At 41.9% G+C, this 16,412-nt stretch overlaps 1 long non-coding RNA gene across 1 annotated transcript; it reads left to right on the forward strand.

Moving 5' to 3' along the window:
- Nucleotides 1-997: 997 nt before the first annotated feature.
- On the forward strand, nt 998-9,188 carry LOC309689497. Its single transcript, XR_014271410.1, has 2 exons — nt 998-1,727; nt 6,836-9,188. It is a non-coding gene; the product is annotated as an uncharacterized lncRNA (long non-coding RNA).
- The last annotated feature ends 7,224 nt before the right edge of the window (nt 9,189-16,412 follow it).

Below are 16,412 nucleotides of genomic sequence, written 5' to 3' on the forward strand. Positions count from 1 at the left end.
TACTGAGCTCCTTTGTTCTGGAGGTGCAGGTGTGAACCTTATTAAATTAACGAAGTCTATAGCATTGCAGCATCAGCAAAAATAATGTGAGCGGTCAAGACGATGAAGGTTCGTTGAGTCGTTTCTTGGGCGTGTACTGTGAAGGTCACTGTAGTCGTAACGCAGACTCACTCTCTCATGACTTCTCTGACATGTTTAGGTGATGAACACATGCAGAGGAGATACACTCATTGTCTGGACTAGTTTTAAGTATATTTTGCACATAAAAACGTATACTTACAGTCCTGTAGTGGGATATTAACAGTCTTTACCTGCCTAACCACAGCACCAGTCTTAATTACTTTGGGAGAAAGAGAGACAGGAGAGGTCAAAGCTCCAGCAAGGATTGCTTGGTAGAGTGTAGAACAACTTTATTGGTAGGCCCGCTCATAATCGATATGATGGGTTTCTGACCTTTTCAGGTTGTGTTCCTCTCCTCTGGCCAGATTAGAAGTCAGAGAAGTTGTGCCAAAAAGCTCTGTGGTTCCAAAGACAGAGAGACTGGACATATTTCCCTGAGATTTTAAATTCTGCTTTTTGTGAAGAGTGTCTTCTTTTAGCTGATTTGGCAGTGCTGTTTGAACAGTGTAACAGTCACTTTAATTCTAACCTAGAGGCTCTTGGATCTGTCCATAAAAATAAAAACCTTTCCTTCTCGGCCATGTTCAGTCCTTTTCTGACAAATTACAGTTGTCTTTCTGATTTCACCACAGATATCAAAATAATTTTGTATTACCAGCCATTCTGGTGGTAACAGCTGGGTTTGCAATGATGACCAAGTTTACAGTTTCCAACCCTGAAGGCAGCAAATCAGGCATCTTTCCTTCAAACCAGGAGGATGCTCATCTTTATTCCAACATTTACAGGGCTGTGTGGCGTGAATTTGTCCCCCAGGGTGACAAACGATAGTCAAATAAGACATCGTTCACCTTTAGATTAGATTAGATTAGATTAGATAGTGTTAGGTATTTTAGTACCATGGTAGCATTTACTGGATATTGTTTTATAGTGACATTATGCAGGAAAACTCTGTCATTCAATAAGGCCCCTTTGTTTTAGTTATTTTTCTCTTTGACCCAAGAATTGATGTGTGAGAATCACAGGCTGGTACAAGGTTGAAATACCACAGAGATCACTCCCTCAGCTACATTAGTTTCTTAATCTTTTAGACGCCTGTTGAAGGCCAAATGGTTTGTTTCAGATTTCACTAATGAAAGAACTCTTTGTTTTGTGCCTTGAAAATATGTCGCTGAGATAATCACAATTGTAGCTGAACTAATAAACTACACAAAGGATGCTTCTTCACCCAAGGGCAGGAAGACGCTCCCTTATCTTGGTCTGTACTGGTTTAAACTGATAATCTGCTGTCTCATGAATTTTACCCTCTATATAAACTGTTGTACTTGTGAATAAAGTTGAGTCAATTTGGGAAGACAATCTAAAGCAGTCTCTGTTTTCTTGTTCTCCCAAGCTGCTCCCGAGCTCGTACTAACACGCTGAATGGCATGCTTGAATATTACTTGAGAATATATTTGACTGTGTTACAGACTAAGGGACATTCTCTGCTGATAGGTGAAGGTACATTCTCTGCTGATAGACGTCCACGCCTCGAAGGAAGTCGATCCACGGATTAGGCCTTGGAAACCGTTTCCTTCAATTTTGGTGTCAGAAGTGGGATCCTGACGAAGGTAGGCACTCGTCTTTTATTTTATAAGACTGTGTTATGCCTTTCTCAGTGATCCACATAGAAACGGGATACGCTGACGAGGCCTTCTTCAGTGGCCCACATAGTAACAAGTGGGATACGCTGAGGAGCCTTCGTTAGTGGCCCACATAGAAACACAGGAAGTTGCCTGTTGTTTTGTAAATAAAAGCAGAAAGGACACAGGAAGTTGCCTGCTGTCATAAACTAAGAAGTTGCTCACCAGCAGAAAGGACACAGGAAGTTGCCTGGGGTCATAAAACGAGAAGTTGCTCGTTAAAAAGTGAGAAGTTGCTCACTAAAAAGATAAAATTGCTAGCAAAAAAATCAAGTAACCTCAGGTGTGCCACAGCAAAAATAAAAACTAACTTAAATCCTTCAAGCGTCTAAACCCCTCTGGAAATCACTGACCATGGGTCAGAATAATTCAAAGACCTTAGACGGGTCCGATAAAAAATCAAAATTAACTGTAAAACCGAAAAAAATAAAATATAAAATCACAAATAGCGGCTCAGTACGACTCCCACTTCCGGTTACGTTTAACCCACGCTCGCGAATCAATGAAGACTTCCATGATTACGTATCCAGAACATGCGGAAATGCTTACGTGACTGATTTCGTCTCGAACTTAAGAACTATAACTTTAATGCATCCTAATGTATTTCCGGAGCCCTATCCCGAACGATTATCGCCAGAAAACAGGTCAGTAGAAATGTTAAATACTATTTGTGATAAGGAAAGTAGGCTGATTAAAAAGTCCTGTAAAAAATATATGATAGAATGTCGTGATGTGACCAATCGCATGCTACCACTATGGAAAAAAGGACCCGAGCCAGACGTAAATGCTTTAAATCAAGCCAGTGTAGGCTCTAGTAAATCCACTGCAGAAAAAACTAGCCTTATATGCCCATCCGTTCAACCTACGGCTCCGCCGCCTTATGATGAAAAGACAGAATTAATAGCTGCTGCGGCGGCTGCACGTCATCAGCGCGTATATCCTGATATAACAGCAGAATCCCAAAAGAGTGAGGAAGGCACTGAAATGACACCTAAATCAGAAGAAGATGACTGGTTTAACCTAGATCAAAGACAGGAACGAGAATACACTGAACGAGAAAGAGAGTTACAGGAACATAAAAAGCAAACAAAACAGTTAATGGCAGAGTGTGAGGAAATCATGAAAGATCCTTTAACTGAACGTACGGAAGCTGAACTGCAGGAAGCCGTTTCCGTCATAGATAATCATGTTCAGCGCCACACTAGAGTAGCGAATGGTTTAACTGTGCCAAAAGCAATAACTAACACCAGAAATTTAATAAGGAACTACTTAAAGCAGAGAAAAGAGGAAAAAACTCAAGAGGGCCCCCACAAAAACACCCGTTATAAAGAAAAGCAGGGATCACAATTTAATGACGTCAGCACCTCCCTCCCGTTCATGATAATAGGGGACATGTGTTGCATTCAACCCCCTAAAATTTCAGAGTTAGCAGCAACCATTAAAGAACTTCCCGATCCTCTACAAAATCCTACAGCCTTTGTTTCTGCATTACAGAGAAGTACCAGATACCACCACTTGGGTGGGCCTGACTATAGATATATATTATGTCAACGAATTCCAGGTGTGACTGAATCTCAGCTTATTGAAGAAGTAGAGGAACTAGACCCTAAAAATGACCAAGCAGCCAACACCACCTCGTTTTTGTGGATAAACGATGACAAAATCACAGCCTTTTTTCAAAATCTAAAGAAATTTCTGCTCACAATGTCTAGAGATAAAATTGATTTAAATGCAGTAACCATGTGTAAGCAAAAGCCAGATGAATCCATTCTAGTTTTTATGAAACGTTTCACACACTGCTGGACTAATGAGGCATGCATGCCTGAAGGAGGAAATGATCAGATTTTCATAACAACATTCTTAAACAATATTCATCCAGAATGTTCACAACTATTGAAGCTGACTGCCACTGATAATCTCTATGACATGAAAATAAAGAACTTTATCACACTTGTCAAAACAAAAGCTGGTGCAGATCTTTTCCCCAACAGCACGAAGGCTAAAACTGTTAAGATGATGTTGAATTTTGATGTTGAAGGCTCAGAGGAAAGTGAAAAAATGATGTATGCAGGGGCCCCGCCCCCTCAACAAGCGCAGCAGGGAGATTTCAGAAGGAGAGATAGGAGTGGAAAAGTATGTTTTTACTGTGGAAAAATAGGACACTGGAGGAGGGAATGCAAATCAGCAGCACATAGGTCTCAACCACAAAACACAGGACCAGCTCCTGCCACTAGGCGTCAGCAGAGCTCTTACAGACAAGGTAACTGGCAACGCAGACAGGAATCACATCAAAGAAACGGCCCCTTTGCACTTAGGGAGCAACCTTATAATCCACATTTTAATCCCCATCCATATGATAACGAAAGACTGGACCAACCATAGGGAGGCCCAGGTGATGATGAGGGACAGTGTGAAGCACTACACACGATGCTGCATTTGCAATTGTCCCGTAACACAGAAAGCTTGCCCATGTTAGATATAGAGATAGGTGAAAAGACTTATTCCTTTTTAGTTGACAGTGGAGCCACTAAAAGTTCACTGTCTGGAAAATTCTATAGTGGGCCTGTTTCCTCTGTGTGCATCAACACCATGGGAATAAACGGAACTCTAGTGCAATGCCCCAAAACTCATTCTCTAAAAACACGCTGGGGCCCAAAACCAGACGAAATTACATATCATCCATTCATAATTATTCCAAACTCGCCTGTGAATCTATTAGGCAGAGATTTAATGGCAAAAATGAACTTGTGTATTTCATTTAACACAAAGGGTGAAATGTTTGCAGATACTGATAACAGCTATGTTTTCTCTGCCCTATGCACCGACACCATGGAGAAGGAACAGCCTCTGTGTCAGCTGGACGCCTCAGCGGAGAATGAACTCAATATCCATCTGACTGGTACCCCACGTCACACTCTGTGTCAAAAACATGTGCAAACACCGTTACCAGGTAGCCCCATGCCTGGAAGCCACATATTTGTTTCTCTCACACTGTTCAACAACATGATAACTGCTCACACCAGTGAAGGCCAAACAGTGGTTTTGTCACATAACTCAGACATAGGCTATGACATTACTGCACCATGTCGACACACAGATCTAACCTACCCCATACACTGTACTATCTCTGCTGTCACATTGCCAGCTGAATATCAAAACATGACATTATGGTCAAGAGGTGAGAATGATGTAGGATTTATTGACTGTACACCTTATCATGCTCAGCTGAAAAACAACAAGCCGGTATATGTCAAGCAATATCCCATTTCCACTGAAAAAGCCGCAGCCTTAGACATCATCATAGGAGATTTATTGACAGTTGGAGTAATAAAGCCCACAGTATCTCCATATAACACTCCTGTCAATCCTGTGCCAAAGCCTAACAAACCTGGCGTATGGCGTTTCACACAAGACTTAAGGCAAATTAATGCAGTCATTATGCCTCTACCTCCTCTTGTCCCAGATGTTCCCAGCATACTGACAGGTATTCCAGCAACAGCTACACATTTTACTGTGGTGGATTTGTGCTCCGCCTTTTTCTCAGTACCTGTGCATGAGGACACACAGCCGATATTTGCTTTTACACATAGAGATAAGCAGTACACATGGACTCGCTTACCCCAAGGCATGGTAGACAGCCCTGCGGCTTTCTCAATGGTGGTACGTGCTACCCTGGACGGCTTCATTCCTCCAGAGGGCTGTACTCTGATCCAGTATGTATATGATCTCCTCCTCTGTGCTGAAAGTGAAAAACTATGTCAAACTGCCACACACATGCTACTCCAGCACCTCCAACAGACTGGCCACAAAGCATCAGCAAAGAAAATGCAGTACTGTCAGACTTCTGTTCAATATTTGGGATTTACACTGTCTCACGGACAACGTTCCATGACTACAGACAGGGTCAAAGCTGTGACCTCTGTCCCTAAGCCCACTACACAGAAGGAAATGCTGTCTTTCCTAGGCATGGTGAACTATTGCAGACAGTGGATACCAGACTGTTCTTTTCATGACCACATTCTGCGTGAATGCTGCAAAAAAGACAAGCCTCCTCGAATACTGTGGTCCACAGAAATGACTGCCTCTTTCAATGCATTACAGGGAGCGCTGACCTCCGCCCCTTGTTTGGGTCTGCCTGACTACCACTTACCGTTCCACCTGTACGTCACAGAGAACGGCACAACCTGTGCAGGTGTATTGGCCCAAGAGCATAGCTGTGGCTACCGTCCAGTAGCCTTCTACTCAAAGGGTAGTTCAGGGGATGCCGGCCTGCCTGAGAGCAGTAGCAGCTTGCTCTATCATGATAAGGGACTGCGAGAAGCTCACACTCTCACATGACACTATTCTACACACCAATCACCAGGTCACGACCATTCTAGCAAACATAACTACACAACACATGACCGCACAACGTCGCTCAGGTTATGAAGCTACACTGACTTCAACAGCAAATCTCACTATAAAAGCAAGCAGCACACCCAGTTCGCCAGCACACTTACTCATTCGTATGCTGTGTTCCTCTGACCGACAGGATGGTTCAGACGACCCTGACGATCATGATTGTATGACACGTATACAGGAATCCACAGCACCACGCCCAGACTTAGAGCAGACACCAATCCCAGACTCAGTCATTGTTTATGTGGACGGGTCCTGTTCAAAACCAAATGACAACTTATTTCTTTGTGGCTATTCGGTGGTGACATTGCCTGACATCATACTAGAGGCTCACTCATTACCATTTCACTCAGCACAAAAAGCAGAGCTCATGGCTTTAATACGCGCCTGTGAGCTCCATGTGGATAAGCGGGTAACAATTTACACTGATAGCCGTTATGCATTCGGTGTGGTGCATGACTTTGGCACATTGTGGAGACAAAGAGGATTTAGATCTGCTGATGGAAAATCGATCGCTAATTCTGACCTTGTTCTAAGACTTTTGCAGGCTATACAGCTACCATCGGCAATTGCAGTTGTTAAAACGAAGGGGCACAGCACGGCTGACACAGACGAAGCAGTGGGAAATGCTCTTGCAGACGTAACCGCGAAAGCAGCTGCTGCCTCACAGCAACCACCCAGAAAGGAAGTATTATCTTTGCCTTTACAGCTGCCACTTGTCACACTCCCAGACTATTTAGAAGCAAATGTTGACCTAAAATTCATACAAGAGCAGGCCTCTGCCTTAGATTACACTTACTGGGAAAGTAATGATTGTACCTTAGATAACAGAGACGGCTTATACAAAAACCTTGAGGGTTTGATTGCCCTCCCATCTTCACTACTGCCAATCCTTGTCCGCCATTTTCACGGTGTGAGTCATGTCGGACAAAGAGGGGTAATAGGAGCAATAAAATCAAGATTTGTAATCGAGAAAACATCACACGCAGTAAAACGCATATTAGCAACCTGTCTAACATGTGCACGAACTAATGTAGGTAGCTCAAAAGCAAAACATCAGCATTTACCACAACCAGATTTCCCATTTCATACATTACAAATTGATTTTACACACATGCCAGCACAAGGAAGCATCAAGTACTTACTGGTAATAGTGGACCAATTTAGTAAATGGGTAGAAGCTTACCCAACATCAAAAGAAACTGCAGAAGTAGTCTGTCAAAAGTTGTGCAATGAAATAATACCCAGATTTGGAATACCTCACCAAATTAACAGTGATAGAGGACCTTCATTCACATCAGAAGTAATTCAAAAGTGTGCTAAAACTCTAGCAATAGACTGGAAATATCATGTGCCATACCATCCTCAGAGTTCAGGAGTTGTAGAAAAAATGAATAGGACCATAAAAAATCGCCTGACTAAAGCAATGATAGAAACAGGAATGACCTGGATCAAACTACTTCCTCAAATCCTCTGCGAGATTAGAATGACTCCATCCGCAGCAACCAAATTATCTCCATTTGAAATAATCATGGGAAGACCGTTTCCAACACCATGGTCAGCCTCCAGAGGGGCACCGCTATTGGAAGGGGACATAGACACTGCATTGTCTGACTATGTTCATAACCTGGTAGAAACACTGAATAATAACTATCAGAAAGTTTGTCTCTCTCAGCCTCTCCCTTCCATAGATCCAACCCATCCGTGGAAACCAGGAGATGCGGTGTTGGTAAAGTCGCTAAAACCAAGGGCACTCGGGGAGGCCGCGTGTTCCAGCCCCCAGACTGTACTTGCAGTGACGAGAACCAGCATCCTAACAGATGGACAACCTCAGTGGATTCATGCCAGCAGGGTTAAGACCAGCCCCACCAAACCACCTAAGGCGTCGGATCAAGTAGATGACGACTCAGGCGAGCCAACGCCCGGATCCAATCCACCTACACACACACAATCACTGATTAACACACAACGCCTGAAAGAACAACAACAAGGTACTCGAACATCCAGCAGGAACAGAAATCCTAGAGTACCACACAATGTCTAACCTGATAAAGATAGACTCGTTTCATCCTGATAATGGAGAAAATGAAATGCCCATTGTCATCACACGACGCTTATACGGTGTCTCTCGAACCTGGGACCAGGCCAGAAGACGACTAAAGAACTGTCTTTTTTATATATTTAGGTTATTAATCATATCTACTGCATTAACCTTAGGATTTTTATTTACTATTTCGTATTGTAAAGTGCAACCCTGTTCACATTTCTGCAAGCCACATTTTCAATGATAACCCATATAGCTACTAGTACAGCTACTTCAATGTATTTGCAATTAGCACAAATTGATCCTGAGGATGTGCCAGATGTTACCAATGATGTTCCTGATGTGTATATTGAACATTAGGTTGTGAACTATTACATTTTATGATTTGCTTTTTATATTATGTTATTACATTTGTGATTTTTCCTTTCTATTTGAGTTATTATTTTTAAAAATAATAAAAGAGGGGAACTGTTAGGTATTTTAGTACCATGGTAGCATTTACTGGATATTGTTTTATAGTGACATTATGCAGGAAAACTCTGTCATTCAATAAGGCCCCTTTGTTTTAGTTATTTTTCTCTTTGACCCAAGAATTGATGTGTGAGAATCACAGGCTGGTACAAGGTTGAAATACCACAGAGATCACTCCCTCAGCTACATTAGTTTCTTAATCTTTTAGACGCCTGTTGAAGGCCAAATGGTTTGTTTCAGATTTCACTAATGAAAGAACTCTTTGTTTTGTGCCTTGAAAATATGTCGCTGAGATAATCACAATTGTAGCTGAACTAATAAACTACACAAAGGATGCTTCTTCACCCAAGGGCAGGAAGACGCTCCCTTATCTTGGTCTGTACTGGTTTAAACTGATAATCTGCTGTCTCATGAATTTTACCCTCTATATAAACTGTTGTACTTGTGAATAAAGTTGAGTCAATTTGGGAAGACAATCTAAAGCAGTCTCTGTTTTCTTGTTCTCCCAAGCTGCTCCCGAGCTCGTACTAACACGCTGAATGGCATGCTTGAATATTGCTTGAGAATATATTTGACTGTGTTACAGACTAAGGGACATTCTCTGCTGATAGGTGAAGGTACATTCTCTGCTGATAGACGTCCACGCCTCGAAGGAAGTCGATCCACGGATTAGGCCTTGGAAACCGTTTCCTTCAGATAGAACTTTATTAATCCCTCGGGTGGGTTCCTCTGGGAAATTCGATTTCCAAAAAGCACAGCACCGACAGAAGTTCCAGAGTTACAGAATATTATATATATATATATATATATATATACACACACACACACACACACACACACACACACACACACACACACATATATAAATACAGAGACAATATAAATAAAATATACGAAGGGGATAAATAGAATAAATAGGAATAAAAAATAAAAATACAAGTGAATGAATTGCACATTTCGAGTATTGAGGTCTATTGCACTGTTGACTATTTACAAAAGTATTGCACAAAAGGTATTGCACAGTGGGGTGAAGAGGCACTACAGCTTAGTTGTTCCCCCCTCCTTTGTCCTCCTGTTTCCCCTCCCTCTCCCCTCCAGGGAGGAGTTAAACAGTTTGATGGCGTGTGGGACAAAGGAGTTTTTAAGTCTGTTAGTTCTTGTCTTGGGGAGAAGCAACCTGTCACTGAACAGACTCTTCTGGCTGTTAATGGCCGTGTGCAGAGGATGCCTGCCTTTAGAGCTATTCTATAGACCTGTTCAATGATAAACATGAGATATATCTGAAGCTGATTTGCCGTCTGCTGGAGCAAGTTCTGCTCTATTAGTTTGGACCCTTCGGCAGCCGGTAGTGCTTTCCACCTTTAAGAGGCAGTATGAACACCTGTGGCATCTGAGCTCTCAGACAACCAAAACCTCATAGCCACAGATACACTTCCTTTTTCCACTGTGATCGTGTTTCAGATCAGGTCTTCCATTATGATGAATCTGTCCTCTCACTGCAGGTCTTTGGGCGTTTTCAGGCTCACCACAGAATCCATCATTCTTTGACATTTGTTGGCGAACAAGCTGCCAGCTAATTGAGACGTTTGTGTAACAGCGCTTCTCTGAGAATTGGTCAACACCTCCTGGAGTGAAGGCCCATTAGCACACAAACACTGCCTGCCAATGTTTGTCTGAACCATACAAATCATCTCAGCTTTGTTTTCATTCCCTGTGAATAAAAACATGATAAGTGAATCATCTGTCAGACTCTGTCAGTGGGGAAGGTTTCCTTCAAACCACTAATCATTATTGTAGTCCATCCATTTTCTGATCTGTTTAGTGGCTGGAGCCTACCCCAGCTGGCTTTGGCTGACATATTATGGCAATTTTCATAGTAAATATACGCAGATCAGGCATAACATTGTGATGATTATTATGTCAGCCCCACTTTTGCTGTCAAAACAGCCCTGAACCCATTGAGGCATTGACTGCACTAGACCCCTGAAGGTGTGCTGTGGTATCTGACACGTCAACAAGTCATTCAAGTTGTAAGGTTTGTCCAGAACATCCCACAGAGGCTCCACTGGATTCAGATTTGGGGAATTTAGAGGTCAAGCCAACACTTAAAACTGGTTGTTGTACTCCTCAAACCATTCCTCAACCATTTCTGCTTTGTGGCAGGCGCATTACCCTACTGAAAGAGGCCACAGCCATCAGGGAGTACCATTTCCGCTAAAGGGCGTACATGGCCTGCAACAATGTTTAGGTAGGTGATAAGTGTCAAAGTTGCATCCCTATAGATGGCAGGACCCGAGATTTCCTGGCAGAACATTGCCCAGAGCATCGCATCGTCTCCGCCAACATCTCCACCTCTTCCATGCATCTTGGTGCCAGGTATTCCCCAGGTAATCACCCAATGATTCATGTGATTGATTAGACCAGCACACCTTCTCCCATTGCTTTGTGGTCCAGTTCGGAGGCTCAGGTGTCCATTGTTGGCACTTTCGGTGGTGGATGGCATCAGCATGAGCTCGCTGACTGGTCTCCAGGTCTGCAGCCCCATATACAACAAACTACTACTACTACTAATAATAATAGATTGCATTTTATATAGCGCTTTTCGGGACCCCTCAAAGCGCTTTACAATACCACTATTCATTCACTCTCACATTCATACACTGGTGAAGGCAAGCTACAGTTGTAGCCACAGCTGCCCTGGGGGAAGACTGACAGAAGCGAGGCTGCCATATTGCACCATCGGCCCCTCTGGCCAACACCAGTAGGCGGCAGGTGAAGTGTCTTGCCCAAGGACACAATGACCGAGACTGTCCGAGCCGGGGCTCGAACCGGCAACCTTCCGATTACAAGACGAACTCCCAACTCTTGAACCACGATCGCCCCAAACTGTGGTGCTTTGTGTGTTTGGACAACTAGCATGAACTTTTTCAGCAGTTTGAGCGACAGCAGCTCGTCTGTTGAATCAGACCACATGGACCAGCCTTCCCTCCCCATGTACATCAGTGAGCCTTGACCGTCCTGTCGCTGGTTCAGCAGTATTCCTTGCTTGGACCACTTTGATCAACACTGACGCCTGTAGACCGAGAACACAGCTGCAGGTTTGGAGATGCTCGTATAACAACAGCAACCATGCCAGTTAGGTTTTCTCTAGCTAGCTGCTACTGTAGAAGTAAATGCTAATGACATGAAGATTTACAACTAAGTGATTTACTGTGTTTTTCTTTCTTTTAGCATGTGGATAGCCCTTTACACCGTATTTGATGTGGTAATAACTGTATAATTTTCGTGTTTTGGAAGCGTACACAATTTCCACTGTTTTTCTTAGATGTAACATGAGGGAAAGTACATTTGGAGTGCAAAATGTCCTTTTTTTTTAAATTATCAGGCTCAGAGAATTCAAACAAAGATGGTAAACTTTTATTGTGAAATATCCCCACCATTGAGCCAGCCTTATCACAAATCACATTGAGTCTCATCAGGAGGAGAAAAAAAATGCACTAATTGCAGTTTTGATATTTTGAAGTCTTGACAGGTCTCTATGTCTGGCTCCATTGATTTACCCATCAGTCAAAGTCAGGATCTCGCCCACCGCCTCCAGACTTCCCCTCAAAGCACAGAGTTGTTCCTTGACTCCGGTTTTCTTGTTTGTTAAGAAAGTGGCACTTAAGAACCTGCTGATAGCGGCCAGCAGCTGCCTGAGAACAAGTGCCAACACGTTTTGATTATGGAGATGCTTCGACCCCGTCCTCCATCATGCTATTATCGGTTTACCCCCGGCACATCCACCGTACTGACTCCAGCTACCACTAATATATCCCAGACCTCCCCATGTTCCACTCCTGGAGTTAATCAGCATTATTATTGTTTGATCCCATCAGTGTACATTAATACTGAATACAGGGTTACCCAAAGCGCCAACCTCCATCCTCCTCCACCTCTCTGCCAGGCTTCACCTCAGCTAATTGGAGACTCTGAGCTGGACCTCTGGACTGTGTTTGTTGAGTCTGTGTCTTTTGGAGCATTTTTAATGCAGGTTTCTAACTAATAATGTGACTGTTTTCTGTCACAGACAATCTCAGGGGTTCCTGTAGTAGGAAAATTTTCATGTTTAGTCTATGGCAGGGCTCAGCAACCTTTAACACCCAACGAGCCATTTGGACCCGGTTTCCACGCAAATGAAAACACTGGGAGACGCAAATCCTTTTTGACATCTAAAATGAAGATAACACTGTATATATTGTTTTTTACCTTTATGCTTTGTGTGAACAACTAAGGTGTGTTGCTTATGAAATCCATGAAGTGCTACAGATAAAATAACATTTTATTTATGTAATTAACACATTTTGAACGTAAAGAAATATAACAAAAGGAAAGACGCCCAGCTGAACTAAAATGATCCATGTAGCAAACAAAAACTGTTGTGAGCCGCCACCCTTATATCGCCTTTGGGCTTTTGGAGCTTTGACCTGACTTTTAAAAAATTATTGGAAAAAAAGCACTATGCTGCTAAAGATGAAAAATAGATATTGGCAAAATTCTGCCTAAATATGTATTTTACTTGGTTAATGTGTGTGGCGGGGCGTGGTCTGCAGCGCGGATGCACCTGAGCGGCACCCGCAATCACGCCTCGCCACCTTAACGTATGTGCTATCTATGCTGTTGTTGGTATATATGTTGGGCTGTGAGCTGCAAAACTACAGCCGGCTGTATGTGTACAGCAACTGTGTGTGAAAAGTGGTCAATAAAGAGATGCTGAAAAGCGTGTTCATGCAAACATCGTCAGGCTTGCTATGGTACAATGGGACTTCTGCTCCTGAACGTCTGCGCACAGCGTCTGCAAATCGGGGCTGTACGAAGTCACTTTCATCTTTACGCAGGACTGTAAGCTGTCATCTGTGAGGCATGAGCCGTGTTTGTTTTTAACATAGTTCACGGTGGAGAACAGCTGCTGACATAATGTGGATCCGAAGATCCATAATTGGCCTACCTGGGGCTGAAAGTTTCGATAAATAAATAAATATAATTTTATTTTTATATTTCAATATCACAATAATCTTCCAATTTAGAACTACAAGTTAAAAAAGAACTAACATAAATAAAATACACTTCAGCTAAATACTTCTAATTTATTTTCCCAAACCACGCAGAGCCGCACTATAAGGACTAAAGAGCCGCAGGTTGCCGACCCCTGGTCTATGGTCTACCTTACAATATAAAGCACCTTGAAGCGACTGCTGTTCTGATTTGGAGCTGTATAAATAGAATTGAATAGAACTGAATTGAATGTTTTTGGCCTCAGCATGAAATGCTTCACCAGGGTGGTGCATGATTATTTACTTATTGTTTTTACTTAAATATATTTAAAGTTTATGGGGAAAGAGATCAACAAATGTGACTAAAATAAGAGAGTACATTTACTGACCAATGTACTGGAGATTATGGTTTTTGCCATAAGCAAGCAGCCTTACACTGACTCACCAAACATTTCACACTCGTAAAAATAGTGTTTTTCTGAGTTACATCACTTCACTTTTCAAGGTTAAGAACTGAATAACTCATTAGAAACATTAATAGAAGGCCAGCAAGCACTCTTCCAGTCACACCATTAAAGCCGACAACAAATCACAATCTCATTTTCAGTAAAACGAGCCATCTTTGACTTCTTATGACATGACTGTACAACACTAACAATACCCAATGCACACTGTGCATGCATGCATATCACTGTACATATGCACAATTAGCTGTGCTCCGTTACAGTGAACTGTAATGTAATGTTGCTGCTTTGGTATTTTTTTGTGAACTTTTTCCAGCCACCTTCAATTTAAAAAAACGAACCCCAAAGTGACCCTAGTGCAATGTTATACTGTTTTTCTTCATGTTTTTTTACACCCTTTTCCTATATGACTGTTAACTAGGTCGTAAATTGCTTCCATAAAGGTCTAAAAAAGGGCCTTTAACAGTCTGCACTTTAACCCCACTTATACCCGTCACATTATTCCGACCAGCCTTTGATTTAGCCCTCTGATTGTCAGTGGGTGGGTTAAAGTTTTGCCTCAAACAGGGTAAAATAATTCATAGATTTCCTTCCCTCTATAAATCCAGCATCTCTTACAAAAACCATGGCAACGTGGGCGTTATTACGGAGCACTGAGGGATTTTCGGAGCAGCAGATTGTCGGGCTGAAGCCACACATACCACACACTCATGAAATGCAAGTTAATAACTTTTACCGACAGTTTTGGTTGTAACATCGATGCAGACCCAAGCTCATGTCTGCTCTAACCAAAGATAGCGAGTAGCTTTCTGTGGGGCTCTCATCATCACCTGTTACCTCTTTTAATTTTTGAGAGCACCCTCAGTTACTTAGACAAATATCAAGTATTTTTTATTCTCTTCAGTAATTGAAAATCTGAGTTTGCAGGCAGATTCAGATTGTTTTTAAAATTAAGTGTCTGAGCTTCAACATTTATTATTCTCTGGGCATAAATATTAAGAACTATTCTGCTTACATTATTCACATGATGCGGTCAGTGAATGTGTGAGTACATTTGAATAAAACTGCATTATGAAACAATTTAAACTAGTTTGCATTATTTCACTTCCATTAACATGTCAGTTTACTTCATTTGCATTGATTTTTCTTGCTTTTCTGTCCATTCATTTCATATTTATGTAATCAAGTAACACAATATATTGCCATATACTGTAGTAAACGGTAGTACTGTAATGTGTTTTACTTCCAGTTTTAGTTTGAGAGCCACAGACTGGATGGGCAGAAGCTGAGACCTCTTTAAAGGCTCAGATAGCTTTGACATTTAGCGCTCGTTTGTCTCTGGTTTGGTTTCGTCTGGTGATGCTTTGCCATAAAATGCTGCAGTACTTGTTTTGCAAACATCCCTCATCCACATTTTCTCCCACTGAGACCAAATCTCTGGTTTTACGTGCTGCTATTCCTATTTTTCCTCTGTAGAATTGCTAACATATATACGATCAGCAGTCTGTTTTCCGATCACATCTCCAGTATCTATTAACCTTCATCATTAATGGTCTTTACACGATCATATAACAGAAGGAAACGCATCAAATTCTCACCTTTCAGAAACTGAAACCATTATTTTCTTTATTTAGTTAAAGAATATTGTACAAAATGCAGACTGACACACAAGCTTTAATCGAATAAAATCACAGTTTTTAAATCAATCTTTCCCACAGTTGTGATGATGAAGTGTCTCCTTAGCCAAGAGGACTGAATGAATTATTATTGGCAGCTTTTCTTCGAGGGCACGAACAGATGAACAATGCCACATCGAAGCTGCACAGCCTGGGATCTGCAGAGGGATTCTGTGCGGCATCAGAATTCAGAGGTGGGACCAAGTCATTGTTTTGCAAGTCTCAATTAAGTCTCAAGTCCTTATCCTCAAGTCTCAAGTCAAGTCTCAAGTAATGTCAGGCAAGTCAGAGTCGAGTCTCAAGTCACTGGTGTAAAAGTCCGAGTCAAGTCACAAGTCTGAAACTTTGAATTTCAAGTCCTTTCGAGTCTTTAAAAAAAAAAAACGAAAAAATAATGTTGCAGTTATGCTAAATGTAAATATTAGACCATGTAATTTTAAAATCTGTGTTTTTCTCAACACATGACAAAATAGTGAACTTAGAAAATATACACAAATTGTGAAATTGCACCTCTTTAAAATGCAGCT

Source organism: Aulonocara stuartgranti, assembly GCF_965226115.1.
Source record: "Aulonocara stuartgranti genome assembly, chromosome: 15".
Lineage (NCBI taxonomy): Eukaryota > Metazoa > Chordata > Actinopteri > Cichliformes > Cichlidae > Aulonocara > Aulonocara stuartgranti.